The 25477-nt window shown below is 46.5% G+C and overlaps 1 long non-coding RNA gene across 1 annotated transcript in view; it reads left to right on the forward strand.

Annotated features, from left to right (window-relative positions):
* The first annotated feature begins 5002 nt into the window (after positions 1-5002).
* Positions 5003-25477, forward strand: part of LOC143135087 (uncharacterized) — a 32443-nt gene continuing 11968 nt past the window's right edge. The window contains exons 1-2 of the long non-coding RNA XR_012988792.1: positions 5003-5093; positions 5182-5236. This is a non-coding gene — a long non-coding RNA (uncharacterized LOC143135087). The remainder of the gene's footprint in view (positions 5094-5181; positions 5237-25477) is intronic.

Raw genomic sequence — 25477 nt, forward strand, 5'->3', positions numbered from 1 at the left:
ATTTTAGTAGTTTTTCATTAATAGTTTAAAAAGTATGAAAGTTACAAAGTTGAAAAATACATAGCTGAAGTCACCTAAGTAAGACCTACGCAACGCAGTTTGAATGAAGTTTCTATGTTAAACGGTTGAAGCCGCATTAAACGCACAAAAAGCGTCAGCGGAATAATAATAACTAGAGAATGTAATTCCAGGGAATTACAAGTGCATGAAAATGACGCTAGGACAGACATGGTGGTTGCATAGCTTAATAAAAGTTGATAGTTTAAAAGTAGACAGTTTAAAAGTTGAATGTAGATAGTTTAAAAGTTGTTAATAGACATATTTGTAATATTGTTTTACACAGGATTGTTTTAAAACCAGTTAATCTTCAGTGTCCCACCGGCAGAATGGTTACCCACCTCTCCCCAACATTCTAAATCAATTTATTAATTACACCATATTGCTATGTAGCATAGCTTTGACTCTTGGGAATCCAAAAATGACAACTTTTTTCATGTACAATCTGTATAGTGCTTAACATTCTCAGATTAATCTTATTATGCCTCAATTAAATTTGATCCAAAATTACCCCCTCCCCCTGCTCTGCTTTTGGTGCTACCTTGACCTCTGGCTACAGTGTAGCTGCAGCACAATAAGTAGATGCAACATATTGGGTACTGAAATATTCACAAGAATCCATAGAAATTGAATCTTCATGTTGCATTATCCAATATTAGTTGTACAGATGTATAGTCTATCTTACACACTCATTGAACCAACAAAGTATAGACAAACATAGAGACTTTTTTGTAATTATTCCATATTTTGTGTAGTCAGTCTATATCAGAACACCTGACATACAATCTAAATAGTCCACAAGAAACCTCAAAGTGTTGCCTTTCATTTGAGACCAGGATTATGCTTAAAGGGGGTCATGTGCAGTAAGCATTTGATTGTCATTATGCATTTTGGTTAACCAAAAGTCCTATGGGAAGTATCCATAGGCATTTAACAACGCATGGGCATACCTTGGCAAATAATGGTCTAAAGCACTCATATTTTCATTCTATAGGCTATTGATCTACTTTTGCATACAGCTTCACAAGACATGGTGCTAGGGTTCAGTGGTGTTTCTAAGTGATATCATATCATGTTCATATTTATTCTATGCTGGTCTCTAGACTTTATTCTTGCACTGTTGCACTGTTGGACTTAGTAATTTGCACCATCACCATGACACTCACTCACACAGAGCACCTTACCTTACCTTACTTTGCACAGAGAATCACAGGCTCAGTCCCTGCCTCATTGCAAGCGCCTCTTGATTAATCACCCACTATGTGGATACTGTTTAGAATTGATTTAGATTAAGTGTTATTTAGTATAATTTGTATTTTAGTATATTTAGTATATTCTTTATCTTCTACTATCCTTAGTTGTGTTTTTTTTTATATTATATATTTTTATATTATATACTTTTAATTACTTTTTTTCTGCTGTTAGTGAATGTGTGTGTGATGTCTGTATGCTATTGAGACCTTGAATTTCCCTTGGGGATCAATAAAGTATCTATCTATCTATCTATCTATCTACCAAGTGACCTAAAGGGCTGAAATGTGGTCAGTTCAGAGATGCTTGTAATCTGGCAGAAAGGAAAAACTATATTGTAGCCTCTGTAACTCTGTGTCAGTACATCACAGTTATTTTGATTGTTTCCTACAAAAACTACAGGTTCTCAGCTTTCTATAGAGGTCCAACATTTGATGGTAGGCCCCAAAAGAGGCGGGAACAATGCCCTCATAAATAGGCACAGTGCAATTTCAGGCAAAACCTTGACATTTGTATTGTGCACCATGTGGTTAATAAATGTTGAATGTAGATGGTTTAAAATGAATTTGAATGTAGATGGTTTAAAAGTTGCTGATAGACAGATTGGTTAATAGACAGATAGTTTAATGGATATTCTCATGCACTCTAATAATAACACACACAAAAAAACTTGCAACCAGGAGGCATCTTCTTACTCTTCGTTGTCCTAAAAATATGCAAAGAAAAGAAATGGGGAAATTATTATCTATCTTTCTTGCAAAAACAGGTACACAGCATGACTACAGTGTTCAACATTTAAAAGCTACCCATATTACTTCACTCTTCAAGCATCAAGGTTGTTAGATATATATATATATATGGGCTGTCAATCGATTAAAAAAATAATCTAATTAATTACATAATCTGTGATTAATTAATCGCATGCATCCATTTTTGCTATGAACATATCTTAAAAACAAGTTTGGCAGATGAGTGAATTTAAAGTTCAACGTTTCTCTCTTTTGATGCTTTTGAGCATGATAAATGCAAATGACTGAAGTTACCACTCACTGTCAATGACGTGTGCAGAGTAGGCTACCCTAACACCAATACTAATGTGTAGTATACCCCAAATTATTTAGGCTATCCTTTTATGCCCATTCAAACATGTTGTAGATTTTTATTCACGTAATGACTAGGTTGTTGCCTTTTCTATCCAGTAGGTGGCAGTCCAGGATAAGAAATAGAGCAGTTCAAGAAATTAAACTAAACAGTAGGAAAATGAGACAAAGGGGTTGACCCCCGGTCGCTCACAATAGCCAAGACAAGTGTGAACGTAGTGTGTGAAGTTATTGGAATGGAAATAAATTTAACCACCTTCAACATACTTTTGAAGACATTTTGTTTCAAGTGTGCAACAAATGTAGTCAATTTAGGCTGGTGGCTAGCATTAATACCATCAAGAGGTGTGCTAACTCGTAGGCCTTTGGATTGTTTTGCATTGAGATGCTACAAGGCAACGGAAATTCCTTACTGTAGAAATAGTAGATTGATGCTCCTGTCAACAGTATTGGTCTGGAAGTTCTTTTTAAAACGTAGGCTAAATATTTAATTCACAGCAGTGCTTTCTTGTCTGCCTCCTTCAGTCACGATCAGACTGCACTGGGTCAAAATGTCACCATGAGATGCGATTAATCAGCCCTAAACACGTTATTTCTATAGGCCTAATTAGTTAATCGAAATGAACGTGTTATTTTGACAGCCCAAATATATATATTGTATAATGTATAATTGTATAATGTATAGAACGCATGGTCATTATCGGGTAATAGGTCCCAACAGGGCGAACCGGACCCTGATGTGCATTATGAAGAGCCGTGTATAAATAAAAAATAATTCATGGAAACTGTGATGGCATAGCCTTACAGGGAAGAGCTCCCGTGGGTTTGCCACCAAGTCTCCTCTTAATTGAAGTGGCACTGTAAGTGGCAGGCGGCACACAAATTGATCCAGGGTGCCTCTCCACTCAGTCGCATTGACTTTGACTTCGGCCCCTGTTTCAAGGTACAGGAGGAACATTTCTTCCTCCTCCCACGCCGCCAGGATGGTACAGTCTACCACGGCTGGTGAGGCTGATACAGGCTATAAGAGAGCAGAACAACATTACTATTACAGAAAGAAAAAAAAAACAAGAAAAAGAATATGAAAAAGAAAAAGAAAAAGAATTTATTCCATACTCCGGGTTGTTGGTGGCCCTTAAGTGGCTGATGGCCACCCAATCCCCAACGCTGACTGGAGAGAGGAGGGTAGCCTCTCTCCAGAGCACCACTGGCAGGGTAATGCCACCCTGAGTTATTGTCAGGTCTTTTATTGGCACACCTGTTCCGCCCACCTTTACCTGCCTTGGCATGTCAACCTGGTAAAGAGATGACAGACAAATTAAACCTATTAAAAAATCTACCTTCCCTTACGCAACAAAACTATATTCTCAATATATGACGTGACAATATATTGACAATATTTTTCATGTGTCTTCATATATTTGTGATATTGACATAGTAATATATATCATAGATATATTATATTATATATATATGTCAGTTATATATTGCAGAATACAGTTTCAGGTGTAGAAAAGGTGGCACAGATCTGGTACCCACAGTGATTACAAAATAGCAATTTAAATACACTCACAGATGCCACCTGTCCCTCCACAGTAATAAGGCCTTTAGCATGCCTTGCCTCATCAACACAATTTTTTTGGCTTGGTGGATCTAGGAGCTCCTCTGCTGCTGTGAGGAGCTCAGGCCTGATGGCTCCTAAATCATATGATTTATATATCTTGGTGTTTTGGTTCCAAAATGCTTTTTTTTCCCTAAGAGCTAAATTGCGGAAGACATATGTTCCGGACAATTCGACTGAATTCTTTTTGTCCTCTGGGACATTCAGTAAAAAAATATTTTGTGCATCACAGAGAACTCTCTGCTGCGTTTCCTTCCATTCCGCTGTTATTGTTTCAGCAAATGTGAAAGATGTTGCACACAATTTCTCCTTTGCTGCCACACATTTGCATCGGACCGCACAGTCATAAGGTGAAGTTCTTTTCTCCATCTGAAAAAAAGCATATAACAGAGTAAAATACATGAGTACTTAAATCAGAATTTAACTAAAGATCAATGTGATTTCAATCGATATTAAACCACAGGAAACCACTAATAATGTGGTCAAATATTTGGGAAAATCATATCATCCTTGATTGTGATTGGCTGAATCGCGTTCGATGCCATTGTAAAATGCAGCACCCAGGGATGGACAGTATTTCTAATACATGTATTTAAAATATGTATTTCAAATACAAAATACTATTTTGTAATTTGTATTTTATTGAGATGATGAAAGTGCCTTTGTATTTTGTATCAAAATACTTCAGTGTTGTGTAATTGTGTTTAGCCTAGGCCTGCTAATGGTCAGGGATGGGCAGTATTTCTAATACATGTTAATACAATCAACATGCGATGACTTTCAAATTTCACGAGTCAATGTTTCATTCTCAATAAAACATAGACAACATATGAAGTTTTGAAACTCTACAAGTATATGGGATCTACAGACTTTTGGGGCAATGATTACTTGCAATGATTTCAATGGGGATTCATGTGATTGGTAGTTTAAAAACATGACGTCACCTAAACGTCAATCGAGTAGCCTACGTCGTTCAAATTTCTTCTCATTCCCACGAAAGTTTCACGGTGGACAGCAACAGAACTACTAAGCTGTGGTCGATTTTGCTGGACATCCTCAACAATGTAAGTTTAAACTACCGTTGGTGGCATAACGTTATATTCTATAGACAGAGGAACTCATAACTAACCAAATGCTTATAAATTCTTGCAGTTTGGTAACCGGTTTGACAGAGTTCAAGAAGACATGGTGAGGAACGGAAGCTAAGGTATGTGCAAAGCGATTTACTGGTAATGTAGCACACATTCGATAGCATGGACCGACATGTCCTGTGACCAAGTCCGATATAGCCAATTGGTCACTTGATCGCCGTTACTATGCTAGCTCTGAAATTATCGTAGGGCTAGGCTACTGCTAGCTGCTTTACAGGTCTCGGCAACTTTTATTTTATTTAGCTGCTGAGTCCATTATTTGTGTTATTTGTGCACTGCGTAGATCAACGTTTTTCGCGCCACCACGTTCTAACCTCGTGTACCATTAGCACTAGCTGCTAGCATGCTAGATCCAAGTCAAGAGCATGCGACAAGAACGTTAACGTTAGGAGCCTTCTTTATCAAGTTGCCAGTTTAACGGTAGCAGCTAATGTTAGCACTAGTTTGACATGGATATGGTTATGGATACGCTTTTGTCCAAAGCGACTTAACAAATACAAAACAATATAATACTTCAATTTAACAGGCAACAAATTAGAATGTTGGTCAAACTATAATAAGGAGAATAGCAATAATAAACAACAATGTCAATTAAATCAATAGCCTAATAAAATAAACAATGACAATGAGGGGGGGAAAGTAATACGTTTAGTCAATTGTTACAAGTTATTTCACCATTAATGTCAGGATAGCCAACTGTTATAACGTTAGTCTTACAGGGTCTAGGCAACTTCTTTTTATTTTAATTTACTGTGTCCATTATTGGCATTATTAATTTTAGATTCATTGTTTGCTGGGCGCTGTGTCGTCAACGTTTTTTCGCGCCACAACTTTAAAGCTTGTGTTGCAGGTTAAACATCACTGTTGATTAATGGGTACATAAAGCACTCAATATATGTATATCATTTTAAAAATGTCTCCAAATGGTGTTAAATGCCAGTTTTTGTTGTTTTTAGCATTAGCGGGTTTTTTGTACGCAATTCGGTGATGACGTCACTTTGGGGACTACTTAATCTGCACTTCATTCATTTCAATGCATTTCAATGGACATCGCGGTTACACTTTCAACATAAAGTTTGTATATTTACACTTCGAATTTCGTCACAGCATTTATATCACAGCTACTCTATGATCTACCAATGGTAATAACGGTGCCTGATATCAATTTAGTATTTTTTTTTAATTTCGGGAGGTCTCGTTTTGGAGGGTATATGTTTTACATTAATTCCTATTGGAAACGGTCGCGGTTACACTTTCAACATAAAGTTTGTATATTTACACTTCGAATTTCGTCACAGCATTTATATCACAGCTACCCTATGATCTACCAATGGTAATAACGGTGCCTGATATCAATTTAGTATTTTTTCTGAATTTCGGGAGGTCTCGTTTTGGAGGGTATATGTTTTACATTCATTCCTATGGGAAACGGTCGCGGTTACACTTTCAACATAAAGTTTGTATATTTACACTTCGAATTTCGTTACAGCATTTATATGACAACGACCCTATGGTCTAACAAAGATAACAATGTCTTCCGATTTTAGTTTAATGCAATTTTCTGAATTTGAGAGGCCTCGTTATGAGGCTACATAATGCACCTATTCAGTTCAATGTATACTTATAACATTACGACACTTTTTTTGTTACTGTCAGTGAACAGCACCGAATGAAAGTCAACATGTTCTTTATATCTACTGATAGTGATCATGTCGTTAGTTCAGATAAGTAGGCTACCGGGCAAACTTAGTCAGAAGATCAGAATATGAAGCATCATGATAGCTAGCTGGGCTAACTTTTTAGTCCCACCTGTGAGCCACCCCAGTTAGTTAGCTTCTAGCCGCCGCCAATTAGGCTGGTCGTGTCTTCAGCATGAATATTTTCGATAACTACTGCTCGTGATTGATTGCCATTGACATCGTCAGGGTACGGCTTACCAAAGAGGGAGATAATATGGGCAAGTCGCAGTTGTGCAGGTGCTTGTGTGGGCTGTGCCGTCCCGATGGAAACTGTGGTGGAGAGCTGCAATAACTAGCCTAGGGAAGTGAGTGCATTTTGGCCGCTGGTCGAGGAGCTCCCCTGTGACCAGCATAATGACATGATCTATCTAGCTATCTATCTGTCTATATACATCTATAGCCTATCTATTTATCTATAATCTGCGCTATCTACTGCTGAACAATCCCTTACTCGTCTCTCTTTACTCCTCTCTCGTTACTCTCAAGGGTCTCAAGGTGGGCTTTGGTCTGTAGTCTCCCCAAGGTGACGTAATGCAATGCATTGTGGGGGAAAGGAGAATCACTTCAAATGCTGTGAAATAGTACCTGCTTTTTCGTATTATATTCCGTTTTGTGATACCCAACAACATCAAATACAATGGATAACAGTTTAAATGTTTATTATCAACATCAAATTGTGCAAATTCGTTGGAAAATGAACCCTGCGACACGGCCTTTAAGCTCCTGTAACAGTTACAACGTTAGATCCAAGTCAAGAGCATAGGACAAGAACATTAGAAAGAGTGCACGCGACAGCGACTGGCGTCTTCATTTTACAAGTTGCCAGTTTAATGGTAATTTGGCATGCCTAACCTTAGTCAATATTTTACAAGTTAATTCACCATTAAAGGGGTGGTTCAGGATTTTGGACATAAGACCTCATTTCCAAGTAAGCAAGTGTGATATTTATCAGTGGAGACCGTTTTCAACACGTTTCATCCAGTCCTTCTAATTGCAGAGTTCGCAGGTGCTAGGCTAGCGCAAGTCAACGGTATGTGCTATCCTGCCACTAAAAACAGTCTTACCCACTCCACAGTACACCCGAGGCAAATAAATTATAACGCCAGACTATCGATGTAAATGTCTGTATTGATACTGTTATTTCTAACATTATTCTATCCTTGCATTTCAACGATTGCATTACATTTTGAGGGACTAGTTTCTTACCACGACGGAATTATACTTGCTCCGGTTAGTAGTACTGCGCCGAAAAGTAAACAGTAAAGCGCACTCCAATGGGGATACTTAGTAGTAGCCTTGGTAATATCAGTCCGCTGCTGAGATGCAAAATGACTACTACCAACTTCAGGGACTGTGGTGATTTTATCTAGACATAATAATAATACTTGTGTGTGTGTGTGTGCTGGTTTATTGGAAAACATTCCATTTACTATAAAGGTGTTGTTTGTGCAACTGTTATGCAACATTTACTGGAAGTCATGAGACTGAGCTGTCAAAGGCTAAGAGTGAAAGTAAAAACAGGGCCTGGGAGAGAAAGGTGCTTACCAGAAGGGCATAAATAGAAGGGGCTAGCAGAAGAGGAGATGCAGGGACCTTCCAGGGAGGGGAAGTGAAACCAAAGTTGGGATGACACATAGAACCAAATCAAAACATACCCTGCCTGGCAACAGATTACACATAGAACTTGATCACATGTATTCTGCCTAGCAACACACATTTTTTAATGTTTATATGAGAAGGAGTTTCCACCAATATCTCAAGTCCCAAAACGTTCTGATTGGCTAGAAGGGGCCTGGTGACGCTCCTGATGATAGGAACGCCTCTCAGGCCCCTGAGAGCATAAAAGAGAGAGCTCAGGCACATTCAGATCAGATCTCATCGGGGTAGCAGCTGCAACTCATCACTCTCTTGCCTGACGGTTCAGTCCTGACATTGTTTGGATTGTATCATCACTGCAATACGGTGAATAAAGGATCAACAGTCTTCAGCATTTCTCGTCTTGGTGTTCTCCTTCGGGTCTTTGACATCAGAGTGCTAGTTGAATTGGAGGTTTCGGGAAGTGGATAATTTCCACGACAGATCTGGAGGTTCCTACCGAGATTTGAAAGGATTCAACAGGGGAAACAGTTCCGTCCCGGGTGAAGCAGACTTCTCCAGTGCAGCTCTCAGGGCCCAAAACAAGGTAAGCGTTTTGCTTATTATTAGGAGAGCTGTACTGTGGGAGTCGGTGGGTAGGCCGGGAAGGGGTGTTTTACCAGAATCCTCAAAAGAATAGTGGAGACACAAGACAGAGATTGGGTTGTACCGTTGATCTTAAAAGCGTTTTGTGATTGTGAAAACCGGTTAAAAATAGTTTTCAAGGAGAAAACTGAGTTAAATGGCCATGTAATGATTTCCAAGGAGGAAATCTAGTTTTCAAGGAGAAAACTGAAATAGTGTTTTAATTTCCAAGGAGGAAATCTAGTTTTCAAGGAGAAAACTAAAATAGTATTTTGTGTAAAGGGAGCACGGGCTGCCCTAAAATATATGTGTGTCTCAGAGAAAAGAACGGGTTAATAGGTAAACTGCAATATTAGCTGTGAGTTAAAATGTGTAAAAAACCGTCCTGAACAAAAAGGGTGATGAACAAAACATATTTTATCATAATTTGTTGTTGTTTCTGTAAAAGCTGAGTGTGCGCCGTTGTGTTTTGTTTTGTTGCCTGGGCATGGGCCCACAATAGATGCAAGACAAGTACACATACACATTTGAGGTAGAGGAGCTCGGCGAGGGAAGGAGGATCGTCACACTGACAGACGGGCGTCAGACTCACATAATCGAAGCGGCTGCGGTCATTTTCATAAGAAGGTTGCACAACAACCATAGTCTGAACATAAGAAGATTGTTGCAGCTATTGGAGGTTTTTGCAGATGCCCCCCCCGAGCCCCGTGCTAGAGCAACGGTGCCTAAACTTAGGATTGTGAGAGACCATAGGCCAGAGACCCTAGGAGAAATCCTTTACCGCCTTGAGGTTTCCGACGATTCAGGTGAGGGAGAGCCCGACACAGACTCCTCAGAGGAGTTCACTCCAAACAGTAGTGTGGGAGAGATAGAGGTAGACATTGGACAGGGGGAGGCCAGTGCCCCACCAGAGACAGGCTACAGCAGCTTAGGGTCAGAAGAAGAGGGGCGCCAGGAGCCAGACCAGGGGGGTCCAGTGAGAGCTCCAACTCCCTATCCAGGTAACACCGTATCCCACCAGTTGATCCACAGCCCATTCCGTATAGTCAATAGCCCAGCCACTCCCCGATATAACCCACCACCCTCTGTAAGCTACAGCCCAACCAATCCCCAGTATAGCCCAAGCCAAAGCCCCACTGTGTCTCAGCCTGAGCAGGAGCCAGAGCAAGAGAGAGAGCAGGGAGAGGTACACGGCCCGGCTGAGCCCCAGTCAGTGCAGGATATAGAGCGGGAGGTGAGGGAAATAGTTGGCCGAGACAGAGGTAGGCTGGCCAGTTTTATGAGAGGGTCTTTGTCAGTGTCAATATTCTGGAACAAGGAAGGAAACAGCAGGGACAAGTATTCAGTTCACATTGATCAGTTTGACAAATACGGAGGAACCCACTCCAGGCTAGGCACCCGCGTAGCGCCATTGGCCCTGCAGACAGTGATAGAGCAGGTAGGAAAGTTTGTGGGGGTAAACACAAGGCCAGTGGTTGACCAGCTCTTTGCCCCACCTGAGGGCAGAAAGCGCAAGTTTGAGAGAGATTCTCCAGCTACAAGGAGGAGAAGGACAAATAACTAAGGGAAAGAAAAAAGGGGGAGGTACTGCTGCAAGACCTCTATAACGACTGCTTAGCTGAATAAAATTCCATAATGGCTGCTTAATAAAAACTTGTAATCTGCTGATTTTTGCTTAAAAGTGAAAGGTTTTGTACTTGCTTCGATAAATAAAAGAGGAAATAAAGCCAATAAATGTACTTTGTGAAAAATAAAATAAAAGGTTAAAAGGATAATTTTGAGTGAAGAAATATTATTGGAAGGAAAGGTAAGGGCTTAAAGTCCCCACTGATGAAATAGCGGTGGTAAAATAAAGAGGATAGTTATAATAATAGATAAAAGTAAGAATTTAGAGAGAATAGGCAGAGTGACGCCCACAAATAGCGAATGAACTTAGAAAGTAAGTGGCATATCACTTTCATTCGACAGCGGGACAATAAGTGGTGCATATTCACAAGAAACCGAGAGGGCCTTGTGAGCGGTGCATATCGGTGCCATAGTTACACAGAGCTACTAGAGAAAGTAGAACATCTGATAGGGAAAGCTTACCCATTAGAATTAGGAACGCCTATGGACACAAGGAGTGACGATAGCGATACATCAGATTAGCAAAGCTCAGAAACTCAGCGGCTAGGTCCAGGAAAGACTTTGAGAGTATATGGAACATCAGCAACAAAACGTAATCTGGACCATAGATATCACTGAGTACGGCGAACACGATTGGAAAATAAGCATCCGAGACCGAGAGGATCAGGAACAAGTGGGGTACGTAGGGCGGTTCCCCTTTGGGTGCAGATTCCCTTTCAGGTGCAGATATCGGGACGAAATAGACGAGAAGGCAACACTTCCCCTGGTGTATGAGCTGACCCCTTTTACCCTGCCACAGGAAGAACCGGAGGGAGCACAGCCCCAAGCAGCCGGGAGTGAGGAAGGGGCCACATCTGGCGGCTCGGAAATAAAAGAGACGTGGACAATAAGGGTCGCCGAAAGCGGGAACAGGGGGTGGAGCGTGAGCGCCATAAACGATAGAGGGGAGGTACTCGAGGGAGGAAGAGCTGAACTAAATACGGTCCTTGAAGATTGGGGAGAAGTAAGGGACACTATACTATATACGGTAAGCGACCTTCGACTGGACTGGGAGGAAAAGGACCAGAACAGGTGTCAGAGAGAGAGAGAGAGGCAAGACAGAGAGGACTCCCTCAAGTTCAGCCGAAGGGAAGAAGAAGACAGGGAGTTTGAAGGAGACTACTTCAAGTCTATATGGGGCAATAAGGTCTACCATTTCACCGAAAACGCTGACATCTAAAAGGAAAGTGACACATCAGACTAACAGAGACTCAAGAGCTCCGTGGACAAGGACAGAAAGGATTCTAAGAGGTGTATGGAACAGGGACAGCAGAGCGTGCTCTGGGCCATAGATATCGTTGAATACGACGAACACGACTGGGAGATAAGCGTCAGAGACGGAAAAGGCCAAGAATACGTAGGATACGTGGGTAAAGTCCCCTTTAAGTGCAAATTCCCGTATAAGTGTAAATATCGAGACGACATAGACCTAAAGGCAACGCTTTCTTTGTTGGGGGAACTAACCCCTAATAGCCTGCCAGTGAGGAAGCAGGAGGAACCACAGCCCCTCGCAGCAGGAAGAGAAGGAGGAGCTACATCAGGTGATCTGAAAATAAAAGAGAAGTGGACGATAAGGATCTCCGAGCACGGGAGTAACGGGTGGAGCCTGAGCGCAGTGAACGATAAAGGAAGGACATTTGAAGAAAGAAGAGGCAAACTAAATACTGTCTTCAAGGAGTGGGACGACGTGCGGAATTCTATACTATACTTAGTGAGCGACCTACGGCTGGATTGGGAAGAAAAAGACCAGAACAGGTGCAAGAGAGAAAGGGAAAGACAGTACAAGAAGGACCATCTTCTGTTCTGCACGGACCGGGAGGACATAGCAGAACAGGAAAGGAGAGACTACGGTTTGGACCTCTAAGAAGAATGGCGACCAGAGTAATGACACCCCTGGAGGAAGTAGTAAAGGAGAATGCCATCGCTGAGAAAGACGTAAAGAGCATCAACCACAAATGGTTCCTGAGATACAAAGGAGACCACACAGCATGGCCAAAGGAAGGGTCACTCAACCCGACGATAATTGCGCAAATGAGAGAGAAAATCATGAACTACAAGGGCTATGACAAAAGCACACGGAGGCAGGAAAAAAGAGAGAAGGAATTGAACACTCTGGAGGCCTTCGCTAAGATATCTGAGAGGAAGAGAAGGCAGAGGGCCGACCAGAGTGACACACCGCCCGACACTCCACCCACAACGCCCATTACAGAAAAGTGCCCCCAATTACAGCACGCAAGAAGAGAGCTGGACACTCTGATCCAAACCTCAGAGCCAGGAGCTCCACCCATGGAGGAGCTACGTCCTCCCCCATACAGGGAAAAGGACAAACTATACCCGGATGTGCCACGAGAGGAAGATAACGCGCGGGAGATATTCCGACGCTTGGAGGAGAGAAACCCGCGGGCCCTGGCGATGCAAGCACCAGTGTATGGACCACAGGCCCCAACAGTGCACCTGGCAGTACAGGCCCCGCTAGTGGTGAAAGGAATCACCCTGGAAGGGTCCTGCGCGGAGGTTTTGAAAGAAATAAAAAGGATTAGATGGGAACAGGCTAACCCCCAGTCAAGACCATCAACACCCCAACCGGCGTCTGCACGACCATCTCCACCATCATCCCCCACCGGGACAACAATCCCAGAATACCTCCTGGAGGGCACAGTGCCGGACGGAAGGAGGGAATTGACAGGAGGAGAAGAGGCTACGGAAGAGCAGGTAGTAAGCGACTTCCAAGCGAGCACAAAAGGACATTGGGAGACAAATGGACCTCCAGTAACCAGCCCCCAAAAGCCCTATTGGGAGAGCCAGAAGACGGGTGCGGGTGACCCGGAAGCTGAAAGGAGCGAACCCCCACGCCTCCCAGACCAAAGGAGGGAGCAGGCCCCTGGGGGGAGAGAAGAAAGACAGAAACAGTGGTTTGAAGAGCTGTGGGACCACCTGGAGGCAGTCATGAAAAAATGGATGAAGGCCAAAGGGGAGGAGGAGAAAGGGGCCCAAGATGGAGAGGCCCTGGAAACCCTGGCCTGGGTGAGGTTGCAGGTGGACAAGGAACCTGTGATGGAGGGGTGCAAGGAGCTATGGCGGAGGCTCAAGGAATACATCCAGGCATGCTGGAAGGAGGTGGAAGAGGCCGTTAGACAAGCAGAAGACAGACACCGAAGAAAAAGAAAGGAGGAACAAGGGAGTGAAGAACGGTATGAGAGAAAAATGATGAGAATGGAGGAAGGTCTGAAGGAGTTGAAAGCCGCTAAAAGAATTGGATCAAAAGAAGGAAAGCTGGCCGAGGAGATTATGGAGGGAATAATAGAGGTGGAAAGGTGGGGAGACGGAGGGGCAGGCCCAGGGAGCACGCCAGAGCATGCCAAGTATAAAAAGGCCTGCAGGGAATGCTGCGAGAGCCTAAATAGAGAAATGACAGAAGTCCTGAAAGGAATGAAGACCATGGTAGCGCAAGAAGAAAGGGAAGGAAGGCTCAGAGAGGAAGAAAGGAAGAAGGATGAGGAACTGAAAAGAAAACAGGAGAGTAAGAAAAGGGAAAGCTATCAAGAACCCAGACGAGAGCCCTCCGAGAAAAAGGGGGCCCGCCGACTAACCTTCAAACTATCCTGCAGTCCAAGTACGATAGCGGAAGACGAAGAGGAAGACATGGACGGAGCAGACAGCCAGGTTGGCTCAGGAGAAGACTATGAGTCGGCGGAAGATGAAGAGGAAGGACTGGGTATCTTGGAACAGTACCTTGTAGAGCAAGTTCAGAGAGAACTGCCACAGGTCCCGCAAGAAGCGGACCCCGCAGTGTGTCTCGGCTGCGGAAGAACATTTAGAGGAGAAAAGGGTGTGAAGACCCACCAGCGACAAGTAGAGGCATGCAGAGGAAAGGCCGGAATGCTCCCAATGATGATCCCACCAAGTGTACTCGCCACAGGACTGTTCGGAATCAGCAGGATGAAAAAAGGAGTGGAGAAAGGCCTGGACGAGATCAGAAAAGGGGTACGGAAGGGACTCAACGAAATTGAAGGGGGGGTGAAAAAAGGCCTGAAAGAAAACAAGAAGGAGCTGGAAAAATTGGAAAAGGAGGGAAAAAAGGAGAGAGAAAGAACCAGAAGAGAAAAGGAAAGGAGGGAAGCCATCCCAGAAGAATCGGATGAAGAAGAGACAGTGGTGATGGCACCATTGATAACAAAAAATCAAACGGCCCACTACCAGCCGTGGACCCACTCAGATGTGAATGGCCTCATTTCGCGACTCCCTGTCCTGCATGAGGGTGCGGGCCGATGGATAAGTCGGCTAGAATCAGAAACTCAAGGCCGAAATCTGGCCGTGGGAGACATAAAGTATCTACTCGGCCTGATATTGGGAAAGGCGGACACAGAGGCTGTACTGGAGAGAGAAAACCTAGGGCGGTTAATGAATGCCAACAGGGATGCCCTGTGTTTCGACAGTGTCCGAAATGATGTATGGAAAGCCTTGAGGGCAGCATACCCCAACCAGTACAGCCCCTCAGCCGTCTGGATAGAGAAGCTCAAAGATAGTGATAATCCCGCAGCCTTCGTGGAAAAGGCAGCGCAGGAGTGGACGATAAGGATGGAACAAAGGCCAGAAGATTCAGGACCTCTCACCATGCAATTCAGGAGAGCGGTCATGGACGCCCTGCCAAAGGAAGTGAGAACACAGTTGGAAAATGACTGGCGCGTGGCAGCCATGCCCAAAGAGGAATTTAGGCTGGCAGTAGTGCACCATGTAACTCTGTACAGACAAGGGAAAGACAGGGAGGAGCAACAAGAAAAGGAGACCATAAGGAAGCTGACCCATGTGCAGCTCCAGGAAGCAAAGGGGGCAAAGAAGGCAGCCACCCAAGCTCCAGTGATGCCCACTGCAGCCCCCGTCCCACAGCCACAACAACCAGTGGCACAACAACCAGTGGTACAACAACCCATGATGCAGCAGCCAGTAATGATGCAACCACAGCCTGTGCAGCCCATGATGCAGACATGGCAGCAAGCGCCATATGGACCCCCACAACAACAGCAACAGGGACAACAATGGTACCAGCCAAGAGGCAGAGGAGGATCCCGCCAGGGAAGAGGAGGACAAGGCAGAGGAGGCTATGGAAGAGGACAATACCAAGGCCAACAAAACCAAGGGAACAACATTGAATGTTGGATATGCGGAGGAATAGGCCACATCTCCAGGAATTGCCCAACAAAAGCCAGAGGCCAGAACAACCAAGGAGGACAGGCAAACCAAGGACAAATGCAAGGGGGAAATTATGCTCCCCAACAAGGGAGAGCTCCACAGCAAATGCAGGCACCCTCTGGTCCAGTCTCCCCTTACGGGGGAAGCTGGAATTGACGAGGCCCAGAAAACCCAGGGGAGGGTCAGTTCCCCGCCCTGACAAGGGGAGCTGACGCAGAACCAATGCTGCAGGTTCTAATCGAGGGCATGGAGGTAGAATGTTTAGTGGATACAGGGGCAACGTATACTTGTCTTCACCCAAAAGATGCCCAACACCTCCCCAGGTCTTCAGGAAAGTTTATGAAGACAGTGGGTTTTTCGGGGAAAACGCAGCTAATTCCAATGACAGCCCCAGTATCAATCCAAATAGAAGACAAGGAAATCAGGATACCAGTCTTAATAGCAGAACACACGCCCGTCAACCTATTGGGACGAGATGCGCTGTGCAACCTAAGACTCCAAATTGAGTGTTCCCCAACAGGAGTACAGATAACAGGACTGGCAACCCAAATGGCCCTAAGAATAAGTGCCCCATCTCAAACTGAAACTCACCAGGTCTACTGGATTGGACGATTGGAACCAAACATAGAGCGAGTGGTCTACAACGAGCATGCCTTTCAAATAAACAGCCTTCATGCTCAGTTGAGGACGCCAAGATGCCCTTTTCACTGCACGATAAAATTCGACCAAACGCCAAACAAAGAGAGAGAAGAAAAATGGAATAGGGAAGTGGGTAAGTGGGGACGCATCCCACTTGACATACGCGCACTAGTGGTGGCCAAAGAAGGAGTAGCCGCTGAGGTGAAATTCGTGGAAGGATGGGATCTAGGCGTAATCTTCAACATGCCCGGAACAATGCCACACATCACCCTGAGAGTGGCCAGAGGTCACAGAGCAAGAGAAATGGGCCTAGTAATGCTCGAGGCCAAGTGCATCAAATGGAAAGATACAGGGAATGACCGACTACAAACGGCCATAAGCTGTGAAGGAGAACCAATGTTCAGGATAAAGTTGGACAGACCAGTCACCGTGTGGGGAGTCCCACAAGTGATCGAGATCATGGACACAGAACCGCAGGAGAAAGAGGAGATACCCTATGCTAAAGGGTGTCCATATGGGAATCAGTTCTGTCTCTACCGCCTATTCCCAGGAGCGGGGCGCCGCTGCTGGGACAAAACGAGACATGTGCCATTCAGCAAAGAAGATGCGGAGTGGAGCACATACATGCGACAGCTGTCATGGTGCCCCAAGAAAAGGGCAGCACAACCAGCAATACACTCCCAGGAAGGCCATCAGGGCGGACAAATGGCCTCGGAGGAGGTTCATGACATACCCTACGTTAAGGGATGCCCCTATGGCAACCCATACTGCATGTATGGCCTACTGGGAGGAGCAGGATATCGATGCTGGGATAAGGAGAACCATGTGCCCATCAACAAATCTGACCCAGAATGGGAGGAATACAAGAAGTACTACATAGACAATGAGACGGATAAAAAGACAGGGAGGCCGGGACCGACCCCCTGGAAAATGATGATGCTACAAGAAGCGACAGAGACAGGCACCGAACGAACAGAGAGAATATTGAGAAAAGTGCCGCCTGTGGTATGGTCACAAGGAGATGGTGACATAGGATTGGTCAAGTCAGCAAGCCCTGTGGAGTTCAGACTGAAACCAGGAGCGACGCTGCCTTTCCAACCACAGTACCCCATTTCAGCAGAAGCAGCTGAAGGAATAAGAGGAACAATTGAAGACCTCCTGGGAGCAGGAGTCTTAGAAGAAGTCCCAAGTGCAAGGTGCAACACACCCATATTTCCTGTACTAAAGGCAGACGGAGTGCGATGGAGAATGGTCCAGGACCTCAGACCTGTTAATGAACGCATCGAGGACTATCCAGCGGACGTCCCACATGCTAACGTACTGATGACCAACATCCCGGCGAGTGCAACGACGTTCTCCGCCATTGATCTGGTTCAAGCATTTTTTACGATACGAGTGGCCCCCGCAAGTAGGGAGTTCTTTGCATTCAAATATCAAGGCAAGACGTTCCAGTACACAAGGCTCCCACAAGGGTTCAAGCACTCACCGCACATTTTCAACCAGGCGCTAAAGGAGGACTTAAAACACATCGCGTGCCGGAGCACGATTCTGCAGTATGTTGACGATGTCTTGGTATGCTCACCGGACCAGGAAACGTGTGAGAAGGATACAGTCTACGTACTGACCGTTCTGGCCGAAGGGGGGTACAAAGCGTCAAGGAAGAAGCTGCAATTTGCACAGCCCCAGGTGATCTACTTAGGTCGCCGAATTTCGCATGGACACAAGGGCATCGCCCCAGAACACATTGAAGCAATTACCAAGGCACCGAAGCCAAACACAGTGAAGCAAATGATGTCGTTCATTGGACTCATAGGTTTCAGCAGCGACTGGGTGGAACGCTATGAACAAAAAATAGCCCCACTACGAGCCATGATCGTGCAAGCTGGAACCAGCCACCTGAGGAACCGCCTCACATGGACAATGGATGGAAATGAAGCGTTTGAACGCATCAAAGGAGAACTACAGCAAGCACCTGCACTTGCACTGCCGGATTACGGAAGACCCTTCTATCTGTACGTGTCGGTCAGGAAGGAAACAGGAAAAGACGCGTACATGACCGCGATTGTGGCACAGACACAGTGTCATGGACGCGGCAAACAGGCAATCGCCTACTACAGCTCAAAGCTGGACGCGGTGGCCCAAGGCTACCCACCATGCTTCCAGGGTCTTGAAGCAGTGTATTCGGCATACGTCAAAGCTTCCAACATTACCATGGGATGGCCAGTGGTGGTACACACCAGCCACGCAATAGCGCAGTTAGTGGAACAAGGGAAGTTCTGCGTGACGCCTCAGAGGCAGTTGAGGTACTACAATCTGTCACTCTGCCCAGATGTCACTATAAAGGCATGCGACACGGCAGGAAACCCGGCGGATCTCATCCCGCTTGATTATGAGGGCGAGCCACATGACTGTGTGGCGGACTCAATCGCCTTCTCCAAGCTGAGGGAAGACCTGCAGAGTGAGCCGTTAGGACAAGGAATCACCTACTTTGTGGATGGCTCTAGCCATAACTATGACAACAAGACGCATGCAGGATTCAGCGTAGTGCAGATGAAAGGTCCAGAAACCTTTGTGACAGTTATGAGCGAACCGTGCACACAACCATGTTCAGCGCAACTAGCTGAATTAAAGGCGCTGACAGCAGCATGCTCTTTAGCAGAAGGGCAGGATGCAACCGTACACACAGATAGCGCCTATGCCCACAATGTTTGCCATGTGCATGGCGCTCAGTGGAAACAGAGAGGGTTCAAGAAATCGGATGGGAGCCCAATTCAGCATCTAGAGCAGATTCAGTTGTTGTTAGCAGCTATGATGCGTCCAAAAACACTCGCAATATGCAAATGCAAAGCGCACTGTAAGGGACAGGACTACATTACCCTAGGGAATGCACAGGCAGATGAGGCAGCAAAGGAAGCGGCGTTAGAGGCTAGGAAGTTGAATACAGCCCCTAAATCCCCACAGGATAACGAGCCGCACAAAATACTGCTTAACAGGGCAATACACAGTATGCCTTGCCCTACAAAATGCCCCTACCCCTACAATACGTGTATGTGGTGCTCCCAATGGTGTGATGACGACCATGAGCACCAGGTAGATCCCGCCTGTTGCGCGCTATGCCAGAGGGCCAGTTGCCCTGAGTGCTGCGACAAGCCTTGTGAAGCCAGATACTCACCGAGCGTAATTGATCGCTATTTCACAGCAACCGACACAGTGATACAAGCCCCAGTGGTCCGAACCCTGCCTGACGAACGAACCTTTAGGATTGTGGATCCTTTACTCACGCTTAGCGCTATTAAAGACGCACAGAATGCAGCGCCGCAGGCCGAAACATTGTTATGGGAAGAGAGGGGCGCGTCGAAAGGCAGGAATGGGGTGTGGCGAAGTCATGACGGAAGGGTGGTGGCCCCAAGTGGGCTCCTTGATCTCCTCATTCATGATGCGCATGATGTGGATCATTGCGCAAGGGGGGAGGTCAAGCGGCAGATACTTGACAAGGGGTTCTGGGCCCCATACCTTCAAGATCGCATCAATTACGTGTTAAGAAATTGCCACACTTGTGCCACACACAATTACAGAAACAACATAACAATAGGCATAGGACCACGGCCCCTGGGACACGTGCCACTCCCAGAGGGACCGTTCAAACACCTGGTGATGGATTACATCGACATGGGTCGAACGGTGAACACGTACAAACACGTACTGGTAATAATATGCCGCTACTCACGATGGGTAGAAGCCTGTCCAAGCCGAGGGCAGGACGAGAAAACGGTGATTCGATTCCTAGCGAGGGAGGTGATACCCAGGTTTGGGATCCCAGAAATAATCAGCAGCGACAATGGCCGAGCGTTTACGGCCAACACATGGAAAAAGATTGCACAGGCGCTGTGCATCAAGACTCGGTTTGGTTGTGTTTACCACCCGCAATCTCAGGGGATGGTCGAAAGAGCGAACGGAACGCTGAAGAATAAAATAGCGAAGATCGTCCGAAGCGCGCACGACGATCCAAACCTGCCAAACCTAAATTGGGTTGACGCACTACCAATCGCGCTGATGAAAATGCGTTGTGAAAAAAATCGAACCACGCATCTGACCCCGCACGAAATGGTGACGGGGCGGGCGATGCCCACGCCACGGTTCAGAGGGGATCAGAGGCCCCCGCTGGAAATTCTAGAACAAGAGGTGAGCAGTTATATTAAACAGCTTTCTCAAGTTCACAGGGCAGTTTTCAACGAACAGAAGAGAAGAGAGAGAGCGCGGGAGCGGAGGACTGAGCCAGGACCGATCCAAGTGGGAGACTGGGTGTACCTGAGGGTGTTTAAGAGATCGTGTCTCGACCCCAGAGCAGAGGGGCCCTACAGAGTGACCCAGGCTACCCCCCGGGCGGTAAGAGTGCAAGGATCAGATTTGTGGTATCACCTTAACTCTTGTTACAGGGCGGTGCCACCAGAAGGAGCAAGAGGTCCAGAGGAGTCGGAGGACGATGATGGGTGGATGATGGTGGGGAGGATGATGGTGGTGGGGAACAAAGGGGAGGACCGAGTACGCGTAGGAGTACGAGGCGGAGGATACTGCCGGCTCCTGCTGATGGCCCTGGGCGCAATGTACCTAGGGTGCCTGCTGTTCTCCCTCCCCTATCTGTGCCTACAGGTGCTGGCGATGCTGGGGCCGAGCCAGGCTCGAGGAGGAGAAGGCGACATCCACCTGAGATGGGAGCCACTCCCGAATCCCAAGTACCCAGACCTGCCACAGCCTCAACCAGCGGTGGTCCACCAGCCGACCCTACAGCCCGCTCTCATGCCACGGACACACCCGACCTCACAGGAGGCGACGCCGAAGAAGCGCCGAGGCCGGAAGAAGAAGCACCGCCATCGCCACCATCACACCAGCAAGGGAACGACACCATCGACTTTGGGGACTTCTACGCCGACTGGGATTATCCATACCCAGCCGACGCCCCTGCCAACGACCAGAGTGGAGCACAGCAAGCTGCCGCAGAAATGGCCAAGGCCCTCGACGCACTCAGACTACCCACTGTCCATACGCCTCCCCCCCGGACACCTCCTCAGCAGGGCTCGCGGCTTCCTGCGGAGCCTGTGGTGGAGAGGCCGACGGACTCAGGGCACGACACGGGCGGCCCCCACTCCGGGGATGACCGCCCAGGAACCAGCCAGGAAACAAGACGAATTCTCCAGAGGACCAACTGGGACAGTTCCCCCGGTACCCATTGGACTGGAGGCTTCGAAGAGGCCCTTGACTGGCCCCTCCCGGGCTCCCCAGAAAACGACGAGAGCGACGAAGGGGGTGCAGACTGCCACCCCCAATGACTCTCTGCGAGGAGATGGAGAGGAGCTGCTCAAAGACAGTGCCCTAGACACGGACAATATGTTGTACATAGAAGGATCAGGAGATGAGACACACACACCAGAACCAGAAGCATCGGGAAGTAACGAATACATCCCGGTGCTGGACAATGCAGTGACTCAAAGCAAAAATGAGAGCAAGAATGTAAATAGTACAAGCATGCTTCCCAAGGTCTTGGAAAAGGAACAGGTTAATGGGACTCAAACCAAGAACAGAAGGAAAAGATCCACGGGCGCTTTGGGCGCCTGGGAGAATAATTCATGGATGCAATGGGCCAAATACACAGCAAAGACAGTAAAACCAGAAGGAGGGTGTTACGTGTGTTCGGCGGTGAAACCAAAGCTGACAGTGCTGCCAGCACCAGGAACTGGAGAAGAAGATATAGTGCACCAAGAGTCAGGAAGGCAATACGAGGAAGACAAACTCTCTCCTTTCGGATGCCTTGTACGATTGGGAAGTGAGGAGCTACGGAAGGGGTGGATTAGTATAGGCCCCTTATATGCAGAGCAAACAAAAGGGAAAGGGGCACACAAGACCCAAGAGAATGAGGCAAGATGTAGAAGAGACTACCCGGGCATGGGGGCCAGGGTAGAAAGGAAAACCCACCACCTTTATGAGATACCAGAAGACGTAGGGTTTGAATGCTTTGAAGTACACCCCACTGAAAGCACAGTCAGGGGGGGCGCGAAGGATGTAGGAGCATTTGAAGGACGCTGTGCAGCAAAGTGGGTCCACGAATCCAACAGCCTCTCGTTTCGCCTGGTAGAAAGCAGCGACAACGGGAAGAGGATTGGAGTCGAAGTAAACACCACGATGCTGAGCGTGAATTGGATGTACGAGCAGGATATTCCGCTGGCAGACTTATGGTGGGCCTGTGGAAGACGATGGGGACTGCGAAACACCCTTCCAAAATACTGGAGAGGAAAGTGTGCCAGGGTCACCCTGGCCCAGCAAACCTACATAGTCCCTTGGTCAGAACGCAACTCAACACTGAACTCAACCGGCCCAGGGGCCAACCAGCAAACGCCGATAAAAGGGAACCAGAGGAGAAGCCGAAGAGACGCTGACGATGGAGTGTATATGGACGTATTCGGACAACCCCACAACGTCCCGAGACAGTTCAAGGCACGGGACGAGGTACTCGCCGGATTTGAAGCCGCCCTCCCCTTCTACGGAGCATCCGTAGGCATCGCCAAGAATGTTCAATGGATCAACTACATCCACTACAACGCCCTGCGGTTCATGAATGCCACTATAGACGCGTTCAACGCGTTTGACAGGAGGTTGAACGCCACCACAAAAATGGCAATGGAAACCAGGATAGCAGTGGACTGGATACTAGCAAAGGAAGGTGGAGTGTGCGCGATCGTTGGAACAGACTCGTGCTGTACGTACGTCCCAGGTGAAGGCGAGAACATGGACGACTTCACAAACGCAATGAAAAGACTCAAGGCTGTGAACAAGGAAGCCCACGAGAACTCTGGAAAAGGACTGACGTTTGATGGAATCCCGGATATCTCAGGAATCTTTGCCCCTGTAACCCGGTGGTTGACGGACACCTTTGGGTCGTGGGGGGGTAAGATTGTAGCATTTCTGGGGAAGTTATTGCTAGGAGCAGCCTTAGTGGTAGGAATGTTTTGCTGTATTACTCAATGTTGTGGAAAGGTTTGCTCAAAGGTGGTTGCTAGACAGCTCGTGGTCCAGAATGTAATGATACCATGGGATGAGGAGGATGAAAGTGAGAGAATTCTTTTAGTGCAAACTAGTGTGGGACGAATAATGGAAGACGAGTTCAACGAGGGTCATGTAATGGAGAGCGACTTCCTCGCTCGAATGCTGGAGCAGGAGCGGGAGCAGGAACAGGAGTTTCCTCCCCCGGAGTTTCCTCTCCCGGTCATGTACGAGTAGAGGTGGGGTCCTGCGAGTCACCCATCTCTACACATACACACTCACTCACACTCACACACGCAACACTGACAGGTAATTCACAAGACACATGCCTGCACGCCCAGGTGACAGAGTAAAAAGTAGGGTTATGGGCTGTGACCTGACACGAATAAGTCGTACGAATAAGTCGCATTAAGTAATCTTGATTCAATTTTATATGAGGTTTAGCCCTCAACTGCAAGGCCATCCAAACCCGGCCAGGTATAACCAAGGCTTGCTACTAGAAGCGCTCACCTCACCCCAACTTACCGTACGTCGGGCCTGGCCCGCCTAGTGGTGTGGCAGGTGTGTGGCGCGGTCAGTGCTCAAGGACGGGTACGACCCCAATGGCCAGCAGGGGCAACCTAAGGCAGAGCATGGCGGCCCGTCCCCTCGGTGTGGCGCGCCTGCGGCCGGCGCGCTCACCCGTTCTCACGCTAGTGTGAATGCCCGGAGGAATCCGGAGGAGTAAGGGGATGACGTTGCGAGTAACAAAGGGGGGTGGTGCGTGGTGCGTAAAGGCCAGACAAGGGCCATATATACATCATTTACATACTCTATATAAGAATTTACTTAAGGAGCCATATACCTGGGAGAAGGATGGGTGAGTGACGAGTGGGATCATGAAGTTGTTATGTAACTCCGATTTGGCACCGATGGCCGTTGCATGAAAATTCTTTTATGCTCAAAGTGACTAGCACATTAGCCGCTTTGGGGACAAATCCGTCTCGGGTCCTAGCCATATGTTCATAACAAGGAATTGGTCGTTCTGTCACCTGCTCTGGGCGTCCAGGGCTCTTGATTTATCATTTACTCTTATATATAAGGTTTGCGGAATAACCTTGCGCCCGTAGGGTATAGATGAGTGACGGATTAGGCCGCGCCAATGCCTGATACCATACCTAGTGCATTGAGTGCCATGAAGCATGGGGTTTTACTTAACCTCGTGTGCAAAAAGTGACTGGTTGAAATATATGAGGTTTCAGGTCACTTTGGGGACGTATCCGTTTCGGGTCCCAGCCATTTGTTTTAGTCGATAAATGGGAAGATTTCACAACTCGTTCTTACGAGTAATTGGTCCTTCTGTCACTTGATCTGGGCGTTCGGGGTTTGCTTACCAATGTTATTACTTACTCACATAAGGGCAGTGATGCCGACACATTCCTACTAGTTCTTACATAAGGTTTAAGGTTTCATGTTTAACATTAGGTTTTTAATAATAAACGCTATTCCCCTGTAACTTGCTCATGTGCATCTAGCCTGAGGTGTCGCGACTATATATAAGGGGTCATGACACACTCCTGTGTTTAAATACTGCTTATGCTGCATAGTGAGGCTACTTTAGCCTCAAAGGGGGGAATATGTGGTGATTTTATCTAGACATAATAATAATACTTGTGTGTGTGTGTGTGCTGGTTTATTGGAAAACATTCCATTTACTATAAAGGTGTTGTTTGTGCAACTGTTATGCAACATTTACTGGAAGTCATGAGACTGAGCTGTCAAAGGCTAAGAGTGAAAGTAAAAACAGGGCCTGGGAGAGAAAGGTGCTTA

This window comes from Alosa pseudoharengus, unplaced genomic scaffold (assembly GCF_046254945.1).
Source record: "Alosa pseudoharengus isolate Yale_2024_CS ecotype anadromous, Long Island Sound unplaced genomic scaffold, YU_APseudo_1.1 YU_APseudo_1.1_scf_2, whole genome shotgun sequence".
Classification (NCBI taxonomy): Eukaryota; Metazoa; Chordata; class Actinopteri; order Clupeiformes; family Clupeidae; genus Alosa; species Alosa pseudoharengus.